Source organism: Chaetodon auriga, chromosome 7 (assembly GCF_051107435.1).
Source record: "Chaetodon auriga isolate fChaAug3 chromosome 7, fChaAug3.hap1, whole genome shotgun sequence".
Classification (NCBI taxonomy): domain Eukaryota; kingdom Metazoa; phylum Chordata; class Actinopteri; order Chaetodontiformes; family Chaetodontidae; genus Chaetodon; species Chaetodon auriga.
This window is the reverse complement of record NC_135080.1, coordinates 18,138,932-18,161,338: the sequence shown is the minus strand read 5'-3', so window position 1 is coordinate 18,161,338 and position 22,407 is coordinate 18,138,932. Positions and strand designations below refer to the sequence as shown.

The 22,407-nt window shown below is 41.0% G+C and overlaps 1 long non-coding RNA gene across 1 annotated transcript; it reads left to right on the top strand.

Moving 5' to 3' along the window:
- Positions 1-20,963: 20,963 nt before the first annotated feature.
- On the top strand, positions 20,964-21,749 carry LOC143322900 (uncharacterized). The gene is made up of 3 exons (XR_013077361.1): positions 20,964-21,185; positions 21,367-21,542; positions 21,652-21,749. It is a non-coding gene; the product is annotated as an uncharacterized LOC143322900 (long non-coding RNA).
- The last annotated feature ends 658 nt before the right edge of the window (positions 21,750-22,407 follow it).

Below are 22,407 nucleotides of genomic sequence, written 5' to 3'. Positions count from 1 at the left end.
CCTGCTTTGAACTGAAGTGACGTCAAATGAATGGTAACACATGGTGAGGAACATTTTCTACATCATCAACTCCTAAACAGTTGTGAACGTCCTCCCCATATCGTGTAACTGAATGCAATAGGAATGAGATTCTCTGTACATCTCACCTCGTGGTTTGAGGGGTTGGGTTACTTAAACTCTCACATATACTTTTAGGCCATTGAGCTTTTGTACCAACTATGGTTTTCTTCAGTCACATTCCAACAGCATCAACATAAAGCATTTTTGCATAACAGACTTGAAGTGAGATTATTCCTGGGGTGAATTGACCCATTTTATAAAGAGGATGCTTTTTTTTTTTTCACTCTAGTCTAGGCAACCTTGTGGAAGCAATCAGAGCAAGAAAAGTAGACAACAAAATAAATTCTAGTACAGAAAATGTACAGTTAGATATAAGTTTGCTGATTTGAGAGGAGTACTTCTCAAAAGGTGTAATATATACCTGTAGCTCTATCAAGGTGTTCACCTGGAGTGGTACTGTAATCCTTTGACAGTATCTCTACAGCACAGTAGTAGCAGTAGTATGCCACGCAGCCCAAATTCTCAGTACTACTAATGCATGTGCCACAATAGGTCTCAATACTGTTTGACTTGAGAGTATGACCACACAAGTTGGTCTTCAGAGAGACTGAAAAATGCAAATGTTTTTGCAATGAGAGCTAGTATTCACAACAAGACGGAAAAAAACAACTTTTACTTTTCACCTTAATTTATCAAGTTTTCCTTAAAGCTCCTCCTCATTAATATGAGCATTGTGTATACAACAGCATTGCCTCAAACAGTTGGCAAGCCTCCATGGTAAATGTGTAACTTGGCTGGCAACATCAAGTAAACAGCAAAATGGCCGGAGGTATGAGCGAGCTCTAAACCCCCTGCTAATGGACTGTTGGAGGATGTCGACAGGGTTAATGTCAAGGTTGCAAAGATTAATAAAAAAAGAATGTGATTTTCTACAGTTTGCTCATTATCTGATGAAAAACATAATGACTAATGACACCCACTGAAAAGGTCCAATTGACTCACCTAATGGTGTTAACTCCTTTGTTACTTGCAATCTGACTAGTAAAAGAGATTGTTCAGCTTACAGAATGAATGAATTTTTAATATAAAATGTCAGTATATTAATACATATAGCCTTGAATGCAATTCCCCCACAAACATATGGAAGTAATCACAGATTTAAAAGCATCTGTCACCTCATTATGATAATAACTGCAGTATATCACTATTACCATGTTATCTAATTGCATTTCATCCCATTACCTTCAAATCCCATCAAGCAAGGCTTTGTCTTGTTTTTCTTGCTTTCCTGCAGTTGAGGAAGTATTGAAACTCAGCAGGCTCGCTCAGACTGAACTGGCCGTGTCATAAATGTAACATATAATCAGGACTAAACATCACAGTTTACACTAAGCAGAACCATACGTCTAAACAGAAGATTTCCTGGCCCGACAGGAAGCCCGGCGTCACAATATGTGAAAGAACACCGTTCTCTCACCTCTCTGTCTTTTCTCAGCCTCCTCGTCTGTGTCTGGATCTGTCTTTTGTGTGTTTGCATGTGTGCATGATAAAGACAAAGTCGAACTTAGTTGCTCTCATACGGCTCTGAAAAAGTCTCTTTCCTGCGTTCATATATCTACAAAGCAAGACTTGAGCTTTATGAAACAGTATCACGGGAGTTGCCATGCCTACAGGGTCTCCTTGTTCTCTGTAATTGCTTTCACTGCCATTGGCCCAACCAGCTCTTTCTGCACAGTACGTTGCTCGTCATCGTCTCAAGCAAGGCACTGACCAAAATAAACGGCCACGCTTTCTTCTCCACAGGCACATCTCTGAGGACGCCTCACAAACAGATGTCCAGGGATTACCCCACCCCAGTACAGAGACACAGGCTGCTTTTTTTGTTTGTGAATTTGTTTTACTCCCTTGAAAATGTCAAGTATTTTTAGACAAGGCTGCGCTGAAATGCTGAATGGTGGATTGCACAGAACATGCATCAACACGCTGGACGTCTTCCGTTCTGACAGCAGGTGATGCTTCATCCCACCTGGCCTCTGCTGCAATGTGGCATGGCTTTATCTGCCCCTCATGATTGTGTACATTGTGTGAGTGGAATCGCAGCATTTCAAGTGAATACGACCATTCTCCTGTGGCGATTGTACATAATATAATAGGCTTATTTTTATTCATATTTATTATTCTGTTGTGATTATTCCCTCTACAGCAGTGTGGAACTAGACTGGTCCAATGGCCAAACAAGCAGTTATCTAGCTGGCAGGCGACACAGCCATTGCTGTCAGTCCCATCTGTGATTTGAGCCCTCCGTATGTTACTCCGTGACTCTGGACTCTGCATGTTAGTTATTCCATGTAGTGATTCAAAACATGGAATACCAGACAACCTGCTAAGGTTACAGGACTACCCATTGCTGTTATCACAGTCTCAGCCTGGTTATTGCCACCACCACAACTGCAACCATGAAAGAGAAACCACTAATTAGCTAGTTCCTCTTCTCTATAACACCGGCCTGAATGAGCAGGTGTTGAAATGACAATCAAACGTAACACTGAATGGGAATCAGCGCTAACGTTGGCAAGCCAGGCTAAACCGCTTCCACTCACCAAGTTGAAGCTTGCTGGCTTCAGTTCTCTGAGTGATGGACAAAACTAAGGGCATGATGGGTCCTCCCAAATGTTTAACACTGAAAAGACACAGATGTCACAACAATCTCAACAGTACATAACTAGCATTACGTGAGGAAAAAGCTTGTTGATACAGCAACATTTTTAGGCTACAGGGCTATGACATGCACACTGAGGAAATTGACAGTCCGTCTTCTCTATCGCTGGTCGTCTCTGTCACAGCAAATGACAAAATGCAACGGCCTGAGATGACACTGTTTCCACAAGAATGTGGAAAATATAAATTTCAGCTTTACTTGAAACATATAATAATAATCTTGTAGAGGCTGACTGCCACCTTGGCTGCTTGGAAGCATGTGGCAGCTACTTGTTTTGCAGCTTGTCAAGTAAAACCCAATATAGAAACTAAACAATTGTAGTAGAGCTATATTCTTCTTCATGAGCATTCAATATATTTTCTTTCATGGTTAAAGACATTCCTATACTGATTTGATATATATAATTAATTAATTATGATCTATATCATACAAAATCTTACAATATTATACGCTATATGCTATATATATATATATATATAACGTTGTACATTTCACCACATACTGGACATGCTGCTGATTTTTTTTTTCTTTTTTTTTTTTAGGTGTGTAGGTCATGGTGTGTTTAATTATTTACGTGGTAGAATCTGATTACGTGTTGCCTCTGCTTCTGCCCCTCTCTATCTGTCTTAAAAGCTCTTCTGCCTGTCACATATTCTATTCCCACAATGACTCCCTACCATCTGGCTATCTGATGTATTGATACAGATTAGTGCTGGAGAGACACACATTAAGTGGTGAAGGAAAATTTAGTTAACCCTCTCTCACATGAGAGTCCATTTCCCCCAAGTTCCTTTGCAAACTATTTATGCTCTCCTACACCTATTAACCTTTTGTTTCACTCAATTGAATCTGCAAATGATTCTCTTGTGAAGGCAAACCCAGAGATAAATTCTCCATTGGACTGAGGTAATTGTCTATCGATGGAGATGTAGCAGTTTGAAGTGGCTCGTGAGGCTTCGAAAGAGGCTGTATGTGTGATAGCAAATGCTACATACACACACTTTCACATTATCACTCATACTCTAAGGACTGCTGCTTCAGTAGAAAGAGAGACCGACAGAGAGGTGACAGCCTCCGAGCCAAGGTGACCCTCTTAAATCTATCAGCTGCTAGTAAGTGTGCGCAAGGCTGAGAAATACAATGGGCTCCACAGGCAACAGCATGCCCACGAAATGTGGTTTCATCCTGGCAGTGTGACACGTTTTACCATATTGCCGTTTCTAGTTATTAAGTTAGAAAACTGCTTGTGCTAGTGAATGATCTTCAGAGATGCTGGTTGGCAGATTTTATTATCTTCAGACAGAGCCAGGTTAGCTCTTTCCCCGTGTGCAGTGTTTGTGTTATAAGCTAACCAGCTGCTGGCTGTAGCTTAGTGTTTACTGCACAGGTTTGATGCTACTATTGATCTTTTCATCTAATGCTTGGTAAGAAAGCAAATACGCTTATTTCCCAAATGTCTAAAGATTGCTTTAATATAGCCTTAGGAACATATTTTCATGTAAATATTGCAAAATAAAAGAGCAAAATAAAAGATCTTTATTGATGTCACATCTGCTTATGATCCATCCTCACAGGTTATGGTTGTAGTGTGGACATGAGTTGTCCATCCTTAATGAAGATTTTCTTTGAGTAGTGTAGTTTATTTTTAAGGATATTTGGACATGTGAAGAGGTGAAAATATCTATTTTTTCACAAGAAAAAAAAGTGACTTTCTTTAACTTATTTTCTTTTGAACTTTTTAATCGTTATCACCCCTCAGATTTGTCTTATGACCCAGAGTTTAGGAACCCCTGGATTAGCAAAATGTTTAACAACAGGATTCATCTTGCTCAGAACAACCATTCACTGAATCTGAATCTTTGTCAGTGAATATTTGGATTGAAAGCCCTCTGATATTAAAGTGCAGCCAAGGCTTCCCAGCCAAGCTCCTTACACAGTCACATAAGGACATATATTTACCTTCCTTAGATGTAATTAAAGAGCTCGTCCACTGGGACTGTAAAGCAAGCCTGCTCTCTCTGATATGCAGCTAATTGAGACCACCTTCTTGTACTTGAAAGGTCACAGGGTCCTCCTCTCCCCTTTCCACCATTCTCCTGCAGCGCAGCCACAGCGTCATCCTTCAGGTATTGGTAGCACTGTGTTGACAGAGGGATGGGAATATATTCAATGAACCATAACACCTCTGGGTCAATTTCACTGACGTGGTTGTCCTTGGATTGTTGTTGAGGGAGGACTTAAAATGGCACCACTCTTTGTCTAAGCTTGTCCCTTGTTCCACACTTTGAAGCCAGCTCCTCTCTCATTTCCTCTCACTCACTCTTACCCCCCTCTGGCAAGAATGCTGGCTTTTTCCTCCAGTTGCTTTGAGCAGACTAATTACAATAACTACACCTGCGGGATCCATTTTTTGGTTTGACACATTGGGTAATAGAGAGCAGCAATTAACTGCTGTGATTCATTGTTCACCTCACTACAGTCGTGTGACATGACGGGAGTTTGCTCTCTCAGTGTGAGCAGTTTTTTTCTGGGGGGGGGGGGGGGGGGGGGGTATTGTTTTTAAACTGCATGAATTATTAATACACAAGAATACAAAATTTTGTGAATTTTCATCCCTCTTTCCTTCAAAGCTGCTTTGATGTCTGCAGGACAAAAGCAAAGAATACAAAATATCTTGTGTTTCTGGGTTATGAGTATTTTAATATCATCAATGTTACTGTTAGAAAACCTTAAGTGTTACATATAGTGTGTCCCATAATGAGGTACACTAATGCGCTCTCTAATTGTATGCACTAAGTGAACAACACTCTAGCAGAGAAATTAACCAGAGCGCATAAACAAAATGCGTCCCTAAGCTTGTTAGTCCACCTCCTACCCCAAACTAATTTTAACAAAGACGGACTTTTCCATAAACTGGTCTCTGTGAGTGACACCTGCCAGCAAACAATGCACCTCTCTGCATTTCCATTAAGGCAGATTCTTCAAGGCAATGGACTCCCCTTCCTCTGTCCTTTAAAATCAAGGGGGTTAAGTAAAAAAAAAAAAAAAAAAAAAAATCAATGCTGCTTTACTGTGGCTCTGCGTCCACACGTACAATAGTGGGATGGTGAGTGCCTTGTAAAAGGGCAGCATCGCTAGGGGAGGGGCTGGTGAGTATATCCGCAGAAAATCAATACATAGTCAGTAATAATACTAATAAGAATGTCACTAAATTACACATAAAAAGTCATTTCTACTACAACGTTTTGTTGAAAGCATGTCTTTTTGGTTTATTGATTCATAAAGATCAAGTGCTCATCTTAAAAGTCAGCTGCAGCATCGGAATGAAGAAAGAACACGTTGAACCACCGAAACAGAGCGCTGCAATCATCGTTTCTCTTAGCCATGTTTCATTTTACTGCCCCAGTAATGGCAAAGGGATTGGATTTGGCTGTCTTATGGTCATTTTACAGTTAAGAAACCTCCTGGTAAGAGGTGCAGAACAGCCCCCTCCCTAAAAAATGAAAATGAAGAAGGTAATCGCCTCCTGAGTGAAGAGAGATAAGAGGTGGAGAAATGAAGAGGTGCACACCCAAGGTTTAGCACACTTGACCTCATGGCCCTTTAAGATCGAGCAGCCAAAGTCAAAGCTTGATGCTGAAGTCAAATCAAGCTCATTCTTACACAGTCATGGGGAGTATTGCAATGAGAACCAAATGCAAATTAAAAAGAAACGGTTTATGGCATTTTTTCTCAGGCAGCAGGGTGGGTTGAGTAATGTTGTGTTCAGTTCTTACAACCTATGTTTGTCCTCCTGTGTCTCAGTCAGCAACAATATATGATGTGAAAGAGTCCTAATTATCTAATCTAATGTCATCGAGTAAAATGGATACAATATTAAACATCTATAGCCACGGTGGGGGCTGTAATGAGACTGCAACGCTTACTGCACATCAGAAAATTGAAATTGTCAGGAGAAAAATGGACAGAAATCTTCTAACCTTTGCACTTATAGGGGCAAAAAATGTAAAGCTTATTGTCTGTTTGGTGGCTATTTTAGGACATCTTGGTTTTTGACTCTATTCTGGTTTTAAAGGTGGGGTGAGTCATTCTGAAAGACTTTTGATATTGCCATCTCTCCTTCTTCACAGTGTAATTACACAACGTTAGCGCACCAGATTTATGGTCCTGCTTGCACCCTACATCTCCCCTCCCCCTCCTCTTATTCTGTGCAGGAGCAAGGACGGCACCTGTTGCTTATTGGCTGGAATAGTGTTGTGTGACTGTGTCCAAGCCACTTTGTTTGTTTCCCATTTACAGAGCCATGACTGTGAACAAACAGGTAGCAGACCGTGAGGAGATATTCACTGATTTTCAAAATCAAATATCACCAATCTCTTGCCAGAATGACTCACCCTAACTTTGCTCTGAGCATTAATATTATTCTGCTTACATTAATTTTCTTACAAGCCTAGAGTGAGCATCTTAACCAACCCATGCTCACTCCCAACGCATCACATACAGACACTAGGTCAGGATCACTTGGCATCACATTTTAAAGCACTGGGTACCCTTTAAGCATCATTTTTCAACGTGTAGAGGAGTCCATGTATAAACAGCCTGTTCTTGCCCCAACACGTCAAATGACTTAGTGTAAGGAGTGAGAAAAGTCCACATTTGACGGACTGTGGGATGGTTGGATGAGACAAACACTAGACTTTATGCAGGAGACCGGGGTTGGCAAGAGGGTCCTGATCAAGTGTCTGTATGTGACGAGTTGGGATTGAGAATGTATTGTGTTAAGAAGTACCGTGCCATGAACTTAACTGTTTGGTACATTGAAATATCAAATAACTGGTACCACAAAATCAGAAACATCATTAGGTTTCATCTTGTGGGAACTGCCTCCAATGGAGGCATGCAATTATAAAATAAACCCCTCCCAATGTGCTTATTTATTGTGTTTCTTATCTAATCTTAATTTTTTTTTTTTGTCATATTTCAAAGCCAGTTCTGACAAAACATTTGTCTCTTACTTGTGGGTTGAAACCATAACTTGAAGTAATAGGATTAACCACTCATCTAATGTACAATACTGGGCAGTTACCTACTTTCCATCCACAAGGCTTAAATTCTCCAGTGCCCAAGGACATCAGCTGCCATGTTAAAATCTCCATCTGTCCAGTCCCATCTGTGTAGAAGCAAGGATTTGCTCTCTGCTTGCTCACAGGTGAACTTGACCAGTGATCAAGGTGAGCAACCACCTGCACTGGTATGTAGGACAGTTGGGCTGAATAGATTTTCAACCAGGTATCAAAGTGTCTCTGCTGAATGAGAATAAAACTACAGAAATTACAGATTCCCTGGAAATGTAATATTTCAAAGGTATCACGATGAGTGTGAACAATGCCAATCCTGCATAGACAGTTACTTGCATGATCTATGCACAAGGCTACAATCGATCAATTTTCAGCAGGAACAGCATTACACATTATAATGCTGTTCCTTAAATTTCCCTATAAATGTATATATAAATTTTCCTTTAATTTGTGTGTGAAACAGAACATACTTGAACATTACAAGGGTCATTAGCGATATGTACTGAGAATATGCTGAGAAGAAAAAGTGCTATAGGGCTTCTTTTTTCTAATGTCAGCAACGTGCCAACATGAAGACAGTTCATCAAATATTCCTCCTAAAGTCATAGTTCCACTGACTAAGCATTATGACCTTTTTTTAATTCAACTGACTAATCCAACCATGCTGCTGTATCATTCAGCACTTTTCCCATTTAGTAGACACAGCTGAAACAAGACAAGACTGCGCAGGAAGAAATCTTCCTGCTTCAACTTGGTACATCAATACATTATTGAAAACATCCCAGAAACAGCATTGTTTTACTCTTGAGTTCCTGCCTTATGTCTCATTAAACAATCACTAAGCTACTAAACAGTCAGACCCATTCAGACTTGTCTTGTTCATCCATGTTCAGTGATGATCAGTAGATGGGCTTCTAGACTTAAATTTTAGAGGCAATCTGGGCACATCTGCCTGTCTAAATGTCTTTTGCTGCCCAAATGGTTTGGATCCTGAGATCAAAGAAGGAGATGCATTAATGTCCATGTGAATTACTTTATACATTCAGAGCAAAAAATATCCCTATTTGCTCTCTTTGCTGTTTTTAGCTTTTAAGCTTTCAAGTGTTTATAGATCTCTGATCCTTCATTGTCAGTTGGGTTCCACTCAGTTCTGTTCCACTCTGGCCTGTAATTTTGCCTGTAAAACAAAGTCTTAAGAAGTTCAAGTTACTGTCATAGCGTAAAAATGACTCATTCACGAAACATAAGACTGGGACATGGCCTGCAGAGTTTTCACACAGAGCAATAATCTTACGCATTTTATGAACTAATTTCCACAAGCGTTAACAAAGACGGTCCCTCAGGGCGAATGACTTGAAACATCTTAGATTTTTTTACTTTGTACCAAAGTGTTAGTTAGACTTGCAAGAGTTGGGGGATGTAGACTTTACTCAACAGAGGCCTAAATTGTCTCTGGATCAAAGGCTTTGACTTCACAAATTTACAACTTTAGAAATCCTGCATGTTAAATCTTTAACTGAGTAGCAGATGCTAATGAAACAGAGCTAGCTAGGAAGTGTGGGGGGGACTTGTATAGCCAGTGTATTAACAAACAGTTGCCAAATTGGACGTCCAATCAAAAAGCTGTAGCTGACTATTCATAATTTTGCCTGATTTTATCACTAAACTACACTTTTTACAAGTGGGTCTACACTAATGAGGTCAACACAGTGCTACATACATGTTTGTAGGTCCGCGCTTGAACAATCAGACAACTAGGTTTGCTTTTGACTCCTGAAAGTGGAGTTTGTTTGTCAGGAAGTGAAGTTGTAAGCCCCGCAGAGGACCAGACTGGAGCCTCGTGGCAACTCCGCAAAAGGGAGCTTTATTTTTAGCAGTTGAACAACAGGAAGGAGAAAAGGAGGCCAATTCTACCTGGCAAGATATGTAGGAATGATGACATCGGCTCAGTGGAGTGTAAACTGAGCATGGAGAGGTTGGTACAGTTTGATAAGGTGAACACTGTTGGGGCAGAAATGGGGTGAACAGTGACTTAAAGGGAGAAAATAGACAGTGGATAGCGTACGACTCAGGTCAGAGAGTTCCTCTGATGATCAGCCACAGAACTGAACCATAGGATTCCCAAAAGAAGGGGTGAAGTGGTCAGTAAACGCATAGAGTTCATGCAAACAGATTATAAACACTACCTCATAATCCCAAGTCAAAATCATATTGTTCAGAAGCTATTTATGTATCTTAAAATATCAAAAACAATTGTCTCTAAACAGTCAGTAGAAGAGCTACGACAAATATTGCTGAGGGTGGAAACTAGAGCAAACAGCAAGAGGTTTAAGTGCTTAGAATCCAAGATAACATCAGCATATTTTAAGTTTGCTCTCATGCTGGAATGAAAAACCAGAACACGAGTTTTTACTTGATGTTCAGTCTGACCATCAGTGCATTACAGGGAAAAAGGGTTCTGCATGACCGCATTTTTATACCACCTATATCAGCACAATGGAAACACTATTCGATTTCCATTGTGGTGATTCTGAACCCTGAGAATAGCAGCTATTTGGGGATTTGCTGATTTCCTCAACAATGAAGGACTCATTGTGAGATGACATCATATCAGCAAATATTGTTTGTGTTTTAGCAAATACTCATATTATTATATTTTTTTACATGTGTCACATGTTAGTTGTAAGGGGGATGGTTTTAGGACCAAATTGTAGTACCACCAGAACAGGGGTATAGTTATACAAACTTTAATTTTAGACTTGGCAGAAACAGATAAGCAGCACAGGTTCAGAGTCTCCTGAAATGTTTGGTGGACCAAACACTAAATAGTCACAGGCAGGTTAAGATCCAGGAAGTGCAGAGCAAGACTTGTGGTCAGAGACAAAAGGCTGAGATATTTACTGGTGAACAGGAGAACAGATGTGGTCAAAGGCAGGTTCAGCTATGAGAGATCAGTCCAACTGTAATTGCTGGAAAGTCTTGCATGGAAACAAAAAACAGTCTGGCTCTGAGTGAGTGTGGGAGAGCAGCTTAAATACTGGACTGATTGGGAATGACTCTCAGGTGTGTGATCAGGTGAGTGGGCAGGTGGGCGTGTCTGGCAGGGGAGTGAGAGTGGAGCAGTACTGATTGAGCATGTGAACAGATGAAGGAAAATGGCAGCAGGTAAGAGACTCATTATACTGTGACAATTAGTCACCGGCTATTAATCATCAAATGAAATGTTTTACTTAAATAACTTAAACAGCCACCGCATTTGTGAGAAATTCCTCTGTGGTCTTGCCATTCAGCAGTTGTTTACCTTTTACCTCTCACAATGCTTTTGTACACACTCAAGTGTACTGTGCTGACAGCTCTCAGTATAGGCACATGACCCGTATACTGAAATCTCAAACTTGGCTCAGCGTGTCACTGGTGGCACTGCACATTGGAGATACTGCTCTTCTCAGTGCTGCTTTTCAGCGATTCGTTCAGGTACCAGACACCAGTGAATTCAGTGCTCGTCTCATGACAGGCTGCAGATACTGCGCCTGCAGGGTTTGGCGAGGCAGGCTTTTGTAGCTTTGTTGTTAGTTGTGTTGTTTTGAGTATTGGTGTATTAGCGTATGAAAAGACTTGAACCGCCAGCCGCTACATCAGTATTCACCTGCATGGAAAACATGCTCTCAGTAAACTGTTAACACAGCTTTTTATTTGTCATCCGAGATATAACATTGTGCTTAGAACAGAAGGAATGAATTGCATCCTGGCTCTGACTTGTTTGAGGTCTGTCAGATTGAGAATGGGAAAATTCAGTTTGACATTCAGCAGTCCACAATGAGCAGTTAAAACAGACAGCACATTATGCCTGCTCTCAGTCTTAAATGATCACTGAAGACAAGCATCATCTTAGCCTACATTTCAGCTTGTTGTGTTCCCTCTGAACCACCTGTATCCTGCACGAACCTCTGCCAGACCCACCTGCACCTGCCCACCCCTTGAAGTACTGCCAGCACTTTAAATCCAAATAACATATGTGGCCAAACTATACAGCAGCCTGTTTAGAAGGTATTTCTGTAGATAGAGATTAGTGAATAATTTAATGGCATATCCAATCTGCAAGTCACAGGGGTGGTATGCATCTGTGTTAACTTGGCTTACAAGGCAGTGCTGCAGGGGAAAGCCTTCTCTTCTTTTCATTACAGAGGGCAGATTGGGAAATGGATCAGGCTCTGCATTCATTAGTGTGCACACACAGGCGTGATTATGGCACACAGACCTCCAATTCCTCACCTGTCAGGATTTTCTCACAGGGAAGTATTTGTCAAGGGGGAAATGAATGTTCCCCCTCATAAACACCTTTGATTTTAGCTTTCTCCAAGTATGACAACCATTAGCAGTTAAATGGCATTAGGTGCAATTAAAAAAAAAATGATGAGGAGGTAATCACTGAGTGCCCAGAGCTATCACCTCCGCTGATGTGTCTGAAATATGCATAAAGAGACGAAAGCGGTGGCTCTGCACCAGGTTCAGCCTCTAATTAAGAGAGAATGGCCCCAGTAACTCAGATGTCAGGGAAACAGCTTGATGGTGAAACCTAAGGGACGAAAAGTCAAGTTAGAAACTCAATAAATTGTGATGCTGTATGTACAAAATTTGGCCATCCATACTGTTCAGCTAATGTCTCAATTATTGCACCAATTCCAAAAAAATTGGGATGCTGTACAAAACAACACACTTTTTAAGGCACCGGGTACCCCTTTAGTGTCATTTTTCAACTTTTTTCCACGCTTAAGTTAGCAATAATAAATATGCAATGTTACACTTAAAAAAAAAAAGCTTTCTGAGAACAATAACAAACACGTATGTTACACTGTGAAACTGTCACACTGGTTAGGTTTAGGCATCAAAACCTTGGTTAGGTTTAATAAAAGATTAAGGTTTGGCTTAAAATAAGTTCATTAGATACGCACGTTATTTACACACATTAAGTTACAGACCTTACTTACATTACTTGAGTTCCAAAAAAAAAAGTTCCACTTGATAGTCCACAGAGGTGGACCGTTCTAGCTCTTTATACCATGTCATCTGACATGTTTGGAGTGAGAACATCTACACAAGTCTATCAGACTACCCTGCACGTTCAAAAATGATGCTATAGGGGAAGTGCTGCTGGCATTAAACACAGAATAAGCATATCTTTACAAAAATGAGTTGATGATGTAAAACATTAAATATATTGTGTTTGTGCTGTTTTCAAATGAGTATATGTCAAAAAGGATTAGAAAATGATTGCTTTCTGTTTTCTTTATCTTTTATACAGCATCCAAACTTTTTTGGAACCGGGGTTATATAAAATGGTCTTGTACTGCTTGTGCTCTTTTCAGTTGATATGAAAGCGTCTCATGCCTTATGGAGATCACTTTGATAATAGCCTGCACATTGTGCTAATTAACAAACAATATTCCACAACTCTTCCCCCACTATTTTTCTTGTTTCAAAATCTTATCAATAAATAATGCTGGCAGCGTCCGAGGCTGTGACTGAAATGTAAATGAGATTTGGTTTCTAACTCCCATGTTCCACTGCTGGTTTCTGGTCTTCCAGGGAGTTATTTCTGAGGCAAATTTGGGTCACGACTCATAAGGTGTTATTTGTAAACACCAGCCCCTTTAGCCAGTGTCTGAGCCACAATATATTCAACCAGGCTTGATTTGCATTTTTAAAAAGACAGCTTGCAGATTCAGTTCTCGTCTTTTCTCTTCACTTCCCCAAATGCCACTTATTTCAAGAGCGTGGATGGAAGTGAGTTGTTGTGTCTGGACCCATTGTGATGTGGAATGAAACTGACAGCGCTTGAAGTGTCTGAACACCCTCACTTGCAGCATACTGACGTGAAAGTGGTTGACTTGGATGCTTGCATGGCACTGTGCGTCACACAGAAGGGCTTTAATTAGTTTCTGTTTCGGTTCCGTGTTACAATCCTCAGTGTCTATATTTGGATGTTGAAAGGCTTACTTCTCATATTTGTTCCGCAGTTTAACTTCGCCATTAGTGTTTGGCTCTGGTGACTGACCACATTTTGGTATGGGGGTAAATGATATGCAAAAAATTACTTCCAAGGCCGCAGTAGGCGTGCGTGTCGTTGATGGCTTTTCCACTTGACCCCTTTTCCATTACAGAATTTGACAGAGCTAGTATTTAATATTCTGCTACTATTCTGGGCCTTTCAAAAATCCAATTAGGCTCCCGAATTTACTGGATTATGACACGACCATTTGGGATTTAAAAAGCCCCAGTTCAGTCTTTGTAGAGGAATTATCATTGATATTTTAGGGGGAGAAGAATTTAATTGGTGCTCTACGTGTGTGTCAAACATACAAATGTAAAATAAACAATGAATTTGACCTCCGTTGCGATCACAAACGCATTTCACACGTCTGCATTTTACAGCTGAGTAAATGTGGGCAGTTATGTGTGTACTGCAACACCAGGTATACGGTTTTAATGATAGAGGTGTCAGTAAAATTCTGATGTTTTTACTTTTCTCACACTTTGTGACAGAAATCATTGTAGCTAATATAAACAGCTTGACTCCATCATGAGTGTTTTTGTAATTTTACAGCTAATAATGTTCAGAACTCCCCACACAATCCCCTGATGTTGTAGAGTTGTATGTACATTAGCGTCACAGTGTGCCCTCGGAATGATCCCAGACACTGAGGAAATTCATTATGTATAGTGCAGGTAATTGTGCCGTGGTTCACACCTGCTCATGGAAACATACACACACTAATGTCATTTTGCTGTGCAGTGTATGCCATGCTGGTTCAGGTTATGCCTTCAGACATTTTTGTGGAGGCACCGGTAGGGAAGTGTGACCCACATATTGTTAACAATCCCCTGTTACCTTGTTTCCAATTTACACCTTCAGATATTTTTATTTTGAAACTGTCTCACTTTCACATTGCCAAGGCAAATAGCAAATTAGGACTCATACTGCAGACGACTGGCTGTATTTGTTTTCCGTTGCCTTCTGATTTTCATCTGCGGTGCTTGAATGATGTCCCCCCCCACCTTCAAATGGTGCTGGAGACCACACCATTTGTCTGAGTTCCTCCATTCCTTATGTGCACAGGAGGCCTTGCCACTTTTATTTTTTCTGTCATATTTTGAGTAATTTGTTTGCTGAATAACACAAAAGCCACTCTCAGTTCAGCGAGCATCGCCCAGGTTCAGCCAGGAAAAAAGTGTGCTCCTTCAAGCACAACTCTCATGTCCATGCAATGTTCTGATATTTTTCCCCGGTTGTTTGGCATGCCAGAGGAAAACACACATTGTGTATTCACCAATCACAAACAGCAAGTGACAGAGGATATTCCGCCACACTGGCCAGATATGTAAAATCTCTGGGAATGAGTTTCAGCCTGAGCGGTGCCAGAGTGATCTGCAAGTATAATGGTCCTGGCCTGCATGGGCTTATCCAAAGTAAGGGATGTATTTAATGAATTTAAAAGACCTATTTAGTATTACACCATTGTGGAAGGAAGCATCCATCATTTGTTGGACTATTCCCTCACGGCCTTGTCTACTTCACCATGACGTTGTTGCCATAGAAGTACCTTGAAATGGATGTAATTACAGTCATAAGGGTTTCTTTAGGAGGTGCTCCTTACTTGGCTCGGGCTTTGATATTTAACCAGGCTCAAGGTGAATTCTCACTGTATGGGTGTTTTACGGCATGTCTGGAAGTGGCTCTTGTTTGCTGTGGACAAGCAAGCGATTTATCACCGTGCCATATTTGCCATCCGCTTCCTCTCCATCTACTTCATTTCTGTCTGTTGGAGCTCATTAAACAGGGCTAAGGGATTGGGTGAAGTGAGCAGTAAGTCCTGAGGAGGAAGCTTGTCTTCCAAAAGCATTACCATAACCTAGTGCATCTATCCTCCAGGCACGCTGGTCTGCCTCTCCCCACTCTGTTTGCAGTGGCCGTGAGCTATGTGCGTATATTTGCTATTATTAGGAGGAGAAACGCTGGAAGGTATAGAAAAGTGCCAGGGAGGGCTGCTATTTTTAACAGCCGGTGCTTGGCCTTGATCCTTGTTTTCCCTCCCTCTCCCCCTTTTATATTAGAGCATGCTATGCGTCCTCGTGCACCGTTGCGAATCGTACCATGTGCTGGCTGGGAATCAGCCCATTGCCCCCTGGTTCAACTCCATGTCCTGTCCACCTCCATGCCCATGTGCTGATAAATCGCAGCCAGTCACACTCTTCCACCTCTTTCATCTCCCACGTGGCAACAGACAAACAGACACAGAGGTTGGCTACACAGAAAGAGAAAATACAACAGTGAGATGTACAGTACGGGTAAAATAGATTTTTCTTGCAGCTATTTTTAGAAGACTCGTGTCACATCTTTTAATTTGACTCAGCCAGCGGCAAATTAATGAACTGCAGAGCCAGGCTTTTAAATAGTTTCTTGCCGGAGCTATGCAAAATCCATTCATACAGTCAGTGATATACACGAGTCCTCACTGACATTGCAGTGCTAATGCAGGCAAGAGAACTCCTCCTCTTCCACTATGCAAGCACCACAAGCTGAGATCAGCAGCACAAGCAGCTCCTTCTCTCCCTCTCTGTGCTCCCATCTCTCACATGTGTGCTTTCTCCCTCTCTGCTCAAACATTTGTCTTCGCACTTTTGTTTGACTATCATTTCCTTCTCTCCCTCCTAAAAATACAAAACACTTCTCTCTTTCCATTCCGTTTTTTTTTTTTTTCCTTTGACCCATAAATATCCCTTTCCGTCCAGCCAAAAGAGAAGAAACAGAGTCACTGGCGGGGAAACAATCAGTCCCCTTTCCCCCCAATTTAGCTGCTTGTCTCAAACGCACAGAGCACAGTGTTGTGAACCACTTTAAAAAATCACCAGATGAGATAATCTCTTGATTGCCTTGATCATATTATTTCTGGGGCACTTTTGAAGAGAGGTGAAGACGTGAGTGATATGATTATCATCATCCTCTAAAACTATCCATTTGTGAGCTGCCATTCTAGACCAAGAGACAGGAGCAGAACTCATCCATTCATCAAAAAAAAAAAAAGACATGATTTAACTGCACTGCATCCAGAGAGTTATTCTTGCTTCTGAATGTGACAGGTGTAATTATGGCAGCCATATGGTATTTTCTGATCCATATTCTGACGGCAGCACAGAGGTCATTTCGCCACCCGTGTTCAGTGCTGAAGTTAACCGTGTTGTCAAGGCTACCGAATGCAGGATGTGAACCTGATGCAGAACACATCATTTTCTCAGTCCATTTTTAAAGCTGTGGCCACAGCCTGTGCTTTATGCACATCCTAATGTGTTCCCTATTTTCCCAGTTCTATACAACCGATGACAAAACGCACACCAGCTTAAAAGAAGCTGCAACTTTTGTCCAATTTTAGTGTCGGACAATCAAAGTGGTCAAAAATGCATTTCTGGGTAGTCTGTGGCACTAACCAGAGATTTTATTGAGGGTGAAGGCCTGTAGAGTCAACTTCAGCTATTACACACGGCATTGCAGTGAGCAGAGAAAGGCAGAATTAAGGTTATGAAAGACTGGGGATGGAAAACGAGAGAGGAGGTGACAGAATGAGAAGACAGAGAGGCTGCACAGCTGGCCGTGGCCCAACAAATTCATTTTGTGGGCCCACAAATCAGTCAGTGTTATGTGAGTCAGAATCCTCAACTTGTGTTTGCCATGGAACAGCAGCAAGTGCTCACAGTGTTGGAGCACGATCAAAGTGGATTGCGGTGCAAGCGAACACACCCACTGGAGCGGACCTGGAAAGCATTTTGTTTTTAATTCACTTAAGTTCCTAGTTTAGCTTATTTAATGAACACTTGTGTTAGAAGCATTAAATACAGCCCTGTTATCCACCTACAGTGCAGCAGCTGACCCTACGTGGTGCAGGCCAGTTCAGTCATGCATAAATGGCAACTATGCCCACAGGGCATGTCGTGTACAAAAAATACCTTGTTTAACCTTATCTTGTGAGCGTACATTCAGTAAAACTGACTTTCACCATTTTAGAGAAGAGAGTAGCATTAGGCCTGACACTTCCTGGTGTAATGTGTTTTTAGTCTGTGTTATTAAGCGTATATGTACACCACCAAATCAAAACATACACATCCTGAAATGCAAGGTGAATACATGGCAGGATTATTCTGTGGTGCATCACTGAGCACCCTTATTAGAAATACCTCTAGAGTGGATTTCTTTTTCATGTGCAACAGCCATAATGCTCTGTACAGTAATGAGCTAGGTGATATTTAGTGGGTGGCCCTCCTGACTAAAGCAAAGTGACAGCTGCATGCTAGGTTGTAATTTGTTTCTTATAAAACCCCAGTTCGGTGTCCAAGCTCATTACATGTGAGAATGTGTCACAAGCTGTATTTCACTGGTAAGTAAACATCAGTTTCAAGTGCACAAAACCTCCAATCCCCTGGGCTGATGCAAGATGCTATCATATCTCTGCTAAGCTACACTGAACCAAACTGCAGGTTTTGTGCGAGTGACACATGACGATTGCAATTTTGCAATGCAGTGTGATGTACTGTGGGGGAAAAAAAATGGTTAAAAAAGAAAATGTAATGTTGACATTCACATTTACAAATCTGCATGATGTATTCCAAGCTTTTGTTCTCATAAATGTATTTGAACAAACACCACTTAAGAACATGGATAAGTAAAGTCTCGACCCAAGGACAATTTATTCAGTTCAGGGTGTATAAATTTGTACTAGTCTTTCATGAAGCTAGAAATAAGTTCTGAAAACACTGAAGTGTAAAATTCAGGTCTCTTCCACAAACGCTCACACCAAAATGTCCTGTAGTTCAAATTATACATGGCTAATGCGAATAAAACCCTGAATTCATATTGCAGTTTGTTATCAGAGGTCAGAGTCCATGTTTTTTGCTTGATATTTGACCGTAACATTATCCTTTACCCCTCACCTGGAATCAATTAATTATTATTATTATTATCATTACTATTATTATTATTATGAAATCATTAGAAGAGAGTTAGAAAAGCATATGCATGAAAAATCCAAGCACTTCTCTTATAGGCTTATTTATACGGTTGGTGCATTTGAATAAATGGAAATAGTGCACTATATTTGTGGGAAGAGGTTGAAGCAATCTCTATTTAAAGAGAGCTGCAAGGCATCCCAGAGGACTCTGGGACTTGTAGCTGCAGTTGATTGTGTTTCTTCTGTCCATGTCTCTGGAGCGTTTGCATCAACTCAAGCGTGATAGCTACCATGGTATGTGCTACTTTACCTGATTCAAACATGATTGACATATGAGGCAGACCAGACCTCCATTATCATATTCATTACCTGTGTTATTGGAAACTGCACATGCAGGGCTGAGCCTGCTACCTCAGGGGAGCCCCCCCAGGAGACACAAGGTTACTTGCGTCTCTCTTCTCCAGCTAATGTTAGTCTTACATGGAACCACTCTCATCATGACTTGTCCCATCCAAGCTGTGACCGGGTGTGCACAAAGCGAGATCCCATCAGGAAAAATTAGGAAGGCCATGAATAAACTAGTCGGTGACGAAGGAGGCAGAGAATCAAGATAGACATCAGAATAGCACCTGCAAGGCCTTAAAGTGAAGTTATTTGTTTTACCTCAAATGGTTAGCCTGGATAAAAGCTGAATGTTTGGTGCTAACAGTTGTGATTTCATCACAAAGAAGAAGTAGTGATATACAGAGATATCTTTTTTTTTTTTTTTCAAACTTTGGTGATAAATGAAACCTGTACCCAGCCCGAAAGGTGAGGACAGAGATGGAGACTTGTGCTCGCTGCCAGAAAGGTGACAAATCGAAACAGTGATAACCAGAAATGAACTTTTTATCTGTATAGCGGCTGCTACACTCTTAGAAGAGATGTGTTAAAAAATGACACAAAAAATGTGTTGTTACATGTGTAACACATTTTGTGTGGATTTCAAAACAAGATGTGTATAAAAATGCACAGAAAGCTTAACACATTTAATGTGTTGGACAGTTTGACACATGTGTGTGTTACTTTGAGTGGCGGCAATCAATTTAACACAATGGGTGTGTTACCTTAAGAGGCGGCAAGGGGTCGCTCCCGCCTCTGGGACAGAGAAAGGAGAGGAAGATGGAGGCTGCTTCGCCTGGGCTGCTGTCGGAGTGTTCGGTAAGTTATCCATTACCAGTTTATTTTAATATGTCTCAGCGAACAGTTTATTATTCTGTTAAATTCGGCATGTGTATAAACCACCAGCTAAACCATATCCAGATAGGCCTCCTGTTTTGTTGAGCAGGGCTGCCGAGCAGTAAGCTAGCTTAGCTGCCAACATTAGCTCAAGTTCTACCGTGCTTGTTACCAAAATTAGACCATGTTCCACGCAGTTTAGGACAGTAAAGCAAAACATTCAAACGTTTCCATAAAGTCCGTGGAAACCCACATCTAGTTTACTTAAACAGCGAACTAAGTTTGAAGTCAATGCCGCCCAACACCGCCGGTTTCACTGCGGAGTTGGGAGGGGGAGTGGGGGTGCGGGTGCGGGGGCGTTTGTCGGTCGACAAGCCTTCATATAGTTCAACTGCTGTTTTTTATTCCTGCCATAATCAAGGCGCTTTTAGAGAGCCTCACAGCAGCAGCGGACAAACTGTTTTCAACGTGAGAAATCGGCGGTGTGGCGTGTGACGACAGTCAAATGCTTGTGTCTCACGCTTGATGCGTGAATGACGGGAAAAAATGCCATGTAAATATTTGAACGCAACGTAATTCAAAATCACGTCGGGAAAAAAAAGCGGAATTAATTTGTGGTGCTAGGAGTTGATTCTGTGGCGCTGCGCCACCCATCGGTCTATGTATGGGAAACATTGCAAAGGGTTAAAGGGAATTATTTCCACCGGACCTTTTGACCAGTGAGGTTTCAAAATATAGGACTTAGGTAGATTTTCAAGTCAAAGACCGTTTTTTACCAGACATTATTAACCGTCTTATTAACCTATGTATTCCTCTTTTTCTTTTCAGCACACACAGGAAGACCTGACAACCAAAGTCTTTGTGGTTACTTTTAAAGATAACAAAGAGATTTGCAAAAAAATTCTCAATGTTAAGAGTGCCAGAGATCTAATAGATCAAAGCCTAGCGCAGCAAACTGGCTGTGTGCTTGATCGATTTTTGACATATAACACAGATTTCATGGAATATATTGATGTCGACACCAGTGTGAACATAAAGGACTTTGATAGATTCCAGGTCTTCCTGGAATCAGCCAGAGGGTCCCAGGGTCATGAGGAGACAAATCAAATTCAGGTATAGTGTGTATTGCTTTAGTTTCCAGCACGATTCTCTTTCAGCAGATAGTTATATAGAAAATAATTCCATCCATGAAAATAGAAATGAGTGTTTGAATAGTACTTGAGAGTCCTTGAATTGGACTTGTCCCTGTCTGGATGAACTGGTGAGATGAAGTGTCTATTTGTCCTCTGCACAGCCTAACACTTTCACGGAAGAGCATGATCCAACCAACACTGACAAACTACTGTCACTGCTTCAGAAGAAGGCCCCACAAATTCTTAGTGAGTACGAAAAGACGGGTGTCCTATCTGTGCCTTCAAGGAAGCTCCTAGTGAAGACCTGTGTCGGAGATCTGGTGGAGAGGTGTGGTTTGTAAGTAACCTTATCACACTTTAAAATTGAAATATATTAAATATATAACCTATTTTTTTAAGTGCACTGAAGCAATGAGAAAGTGGCTGCGTTTTTGTTATTTTTTCAGTTACCCTATTGGTGCAGAGAAGCTTGCTTTGGCAAAACACATAATCACCACCTTCCCATCCTTGAGTGTCAAAGTCGCAGGAACAGGGGAAGGATTTGTAAGTGAACTCACCAATTGACAGCTCATTGACAGACACTCTGACATGTGAAAAATATTGACTATGGCATTACTTGTAAAATCATGTCATGACTCGGACAAGTAAAACACAGATATATATATACATTATCCGAGGATGATGGTTTTGTTTGGTCCTCTGTCAAAGCTCTGGTGCATGCGATTTGAAGCTAAGCACAATCCACTTAAAAGACTAGCACATGCAGTTTGTAACTTCAAAAATGTGTCAAAGACATTAGCTTTTAAGCATCAGGTTCAACAAATGTATCACTATAAGCATATTGACAGTATGTCTAAGAAAACTGATGTGTCCAATTCCTGTCTCGTTACTATTGGGTCCCTTAAGAAAGCAGATGTCTTGTTGGCCAACTTGAGGTTAACCCTTGAAACTGACCTTTCTTTGACTACAACTGTATTTGTGTCTCACAGTGTTGATGTGTATGGCCAGACTTATAGAACTGGTTCAATACTGCCACTGAAAGCAGACCATAGAGAAGAGCCTTTGTTTGGTGAAGTCATCCATATCTTGCCACAGGCAGTAAATGAGTCAATTTTTATGTTTGTGAAGATCCTTAAAGTCAAGTACTTTGATGACCATTTTTATGCCTATGCAGTAGAGAAAACAAAAGAGTATGAACTGAT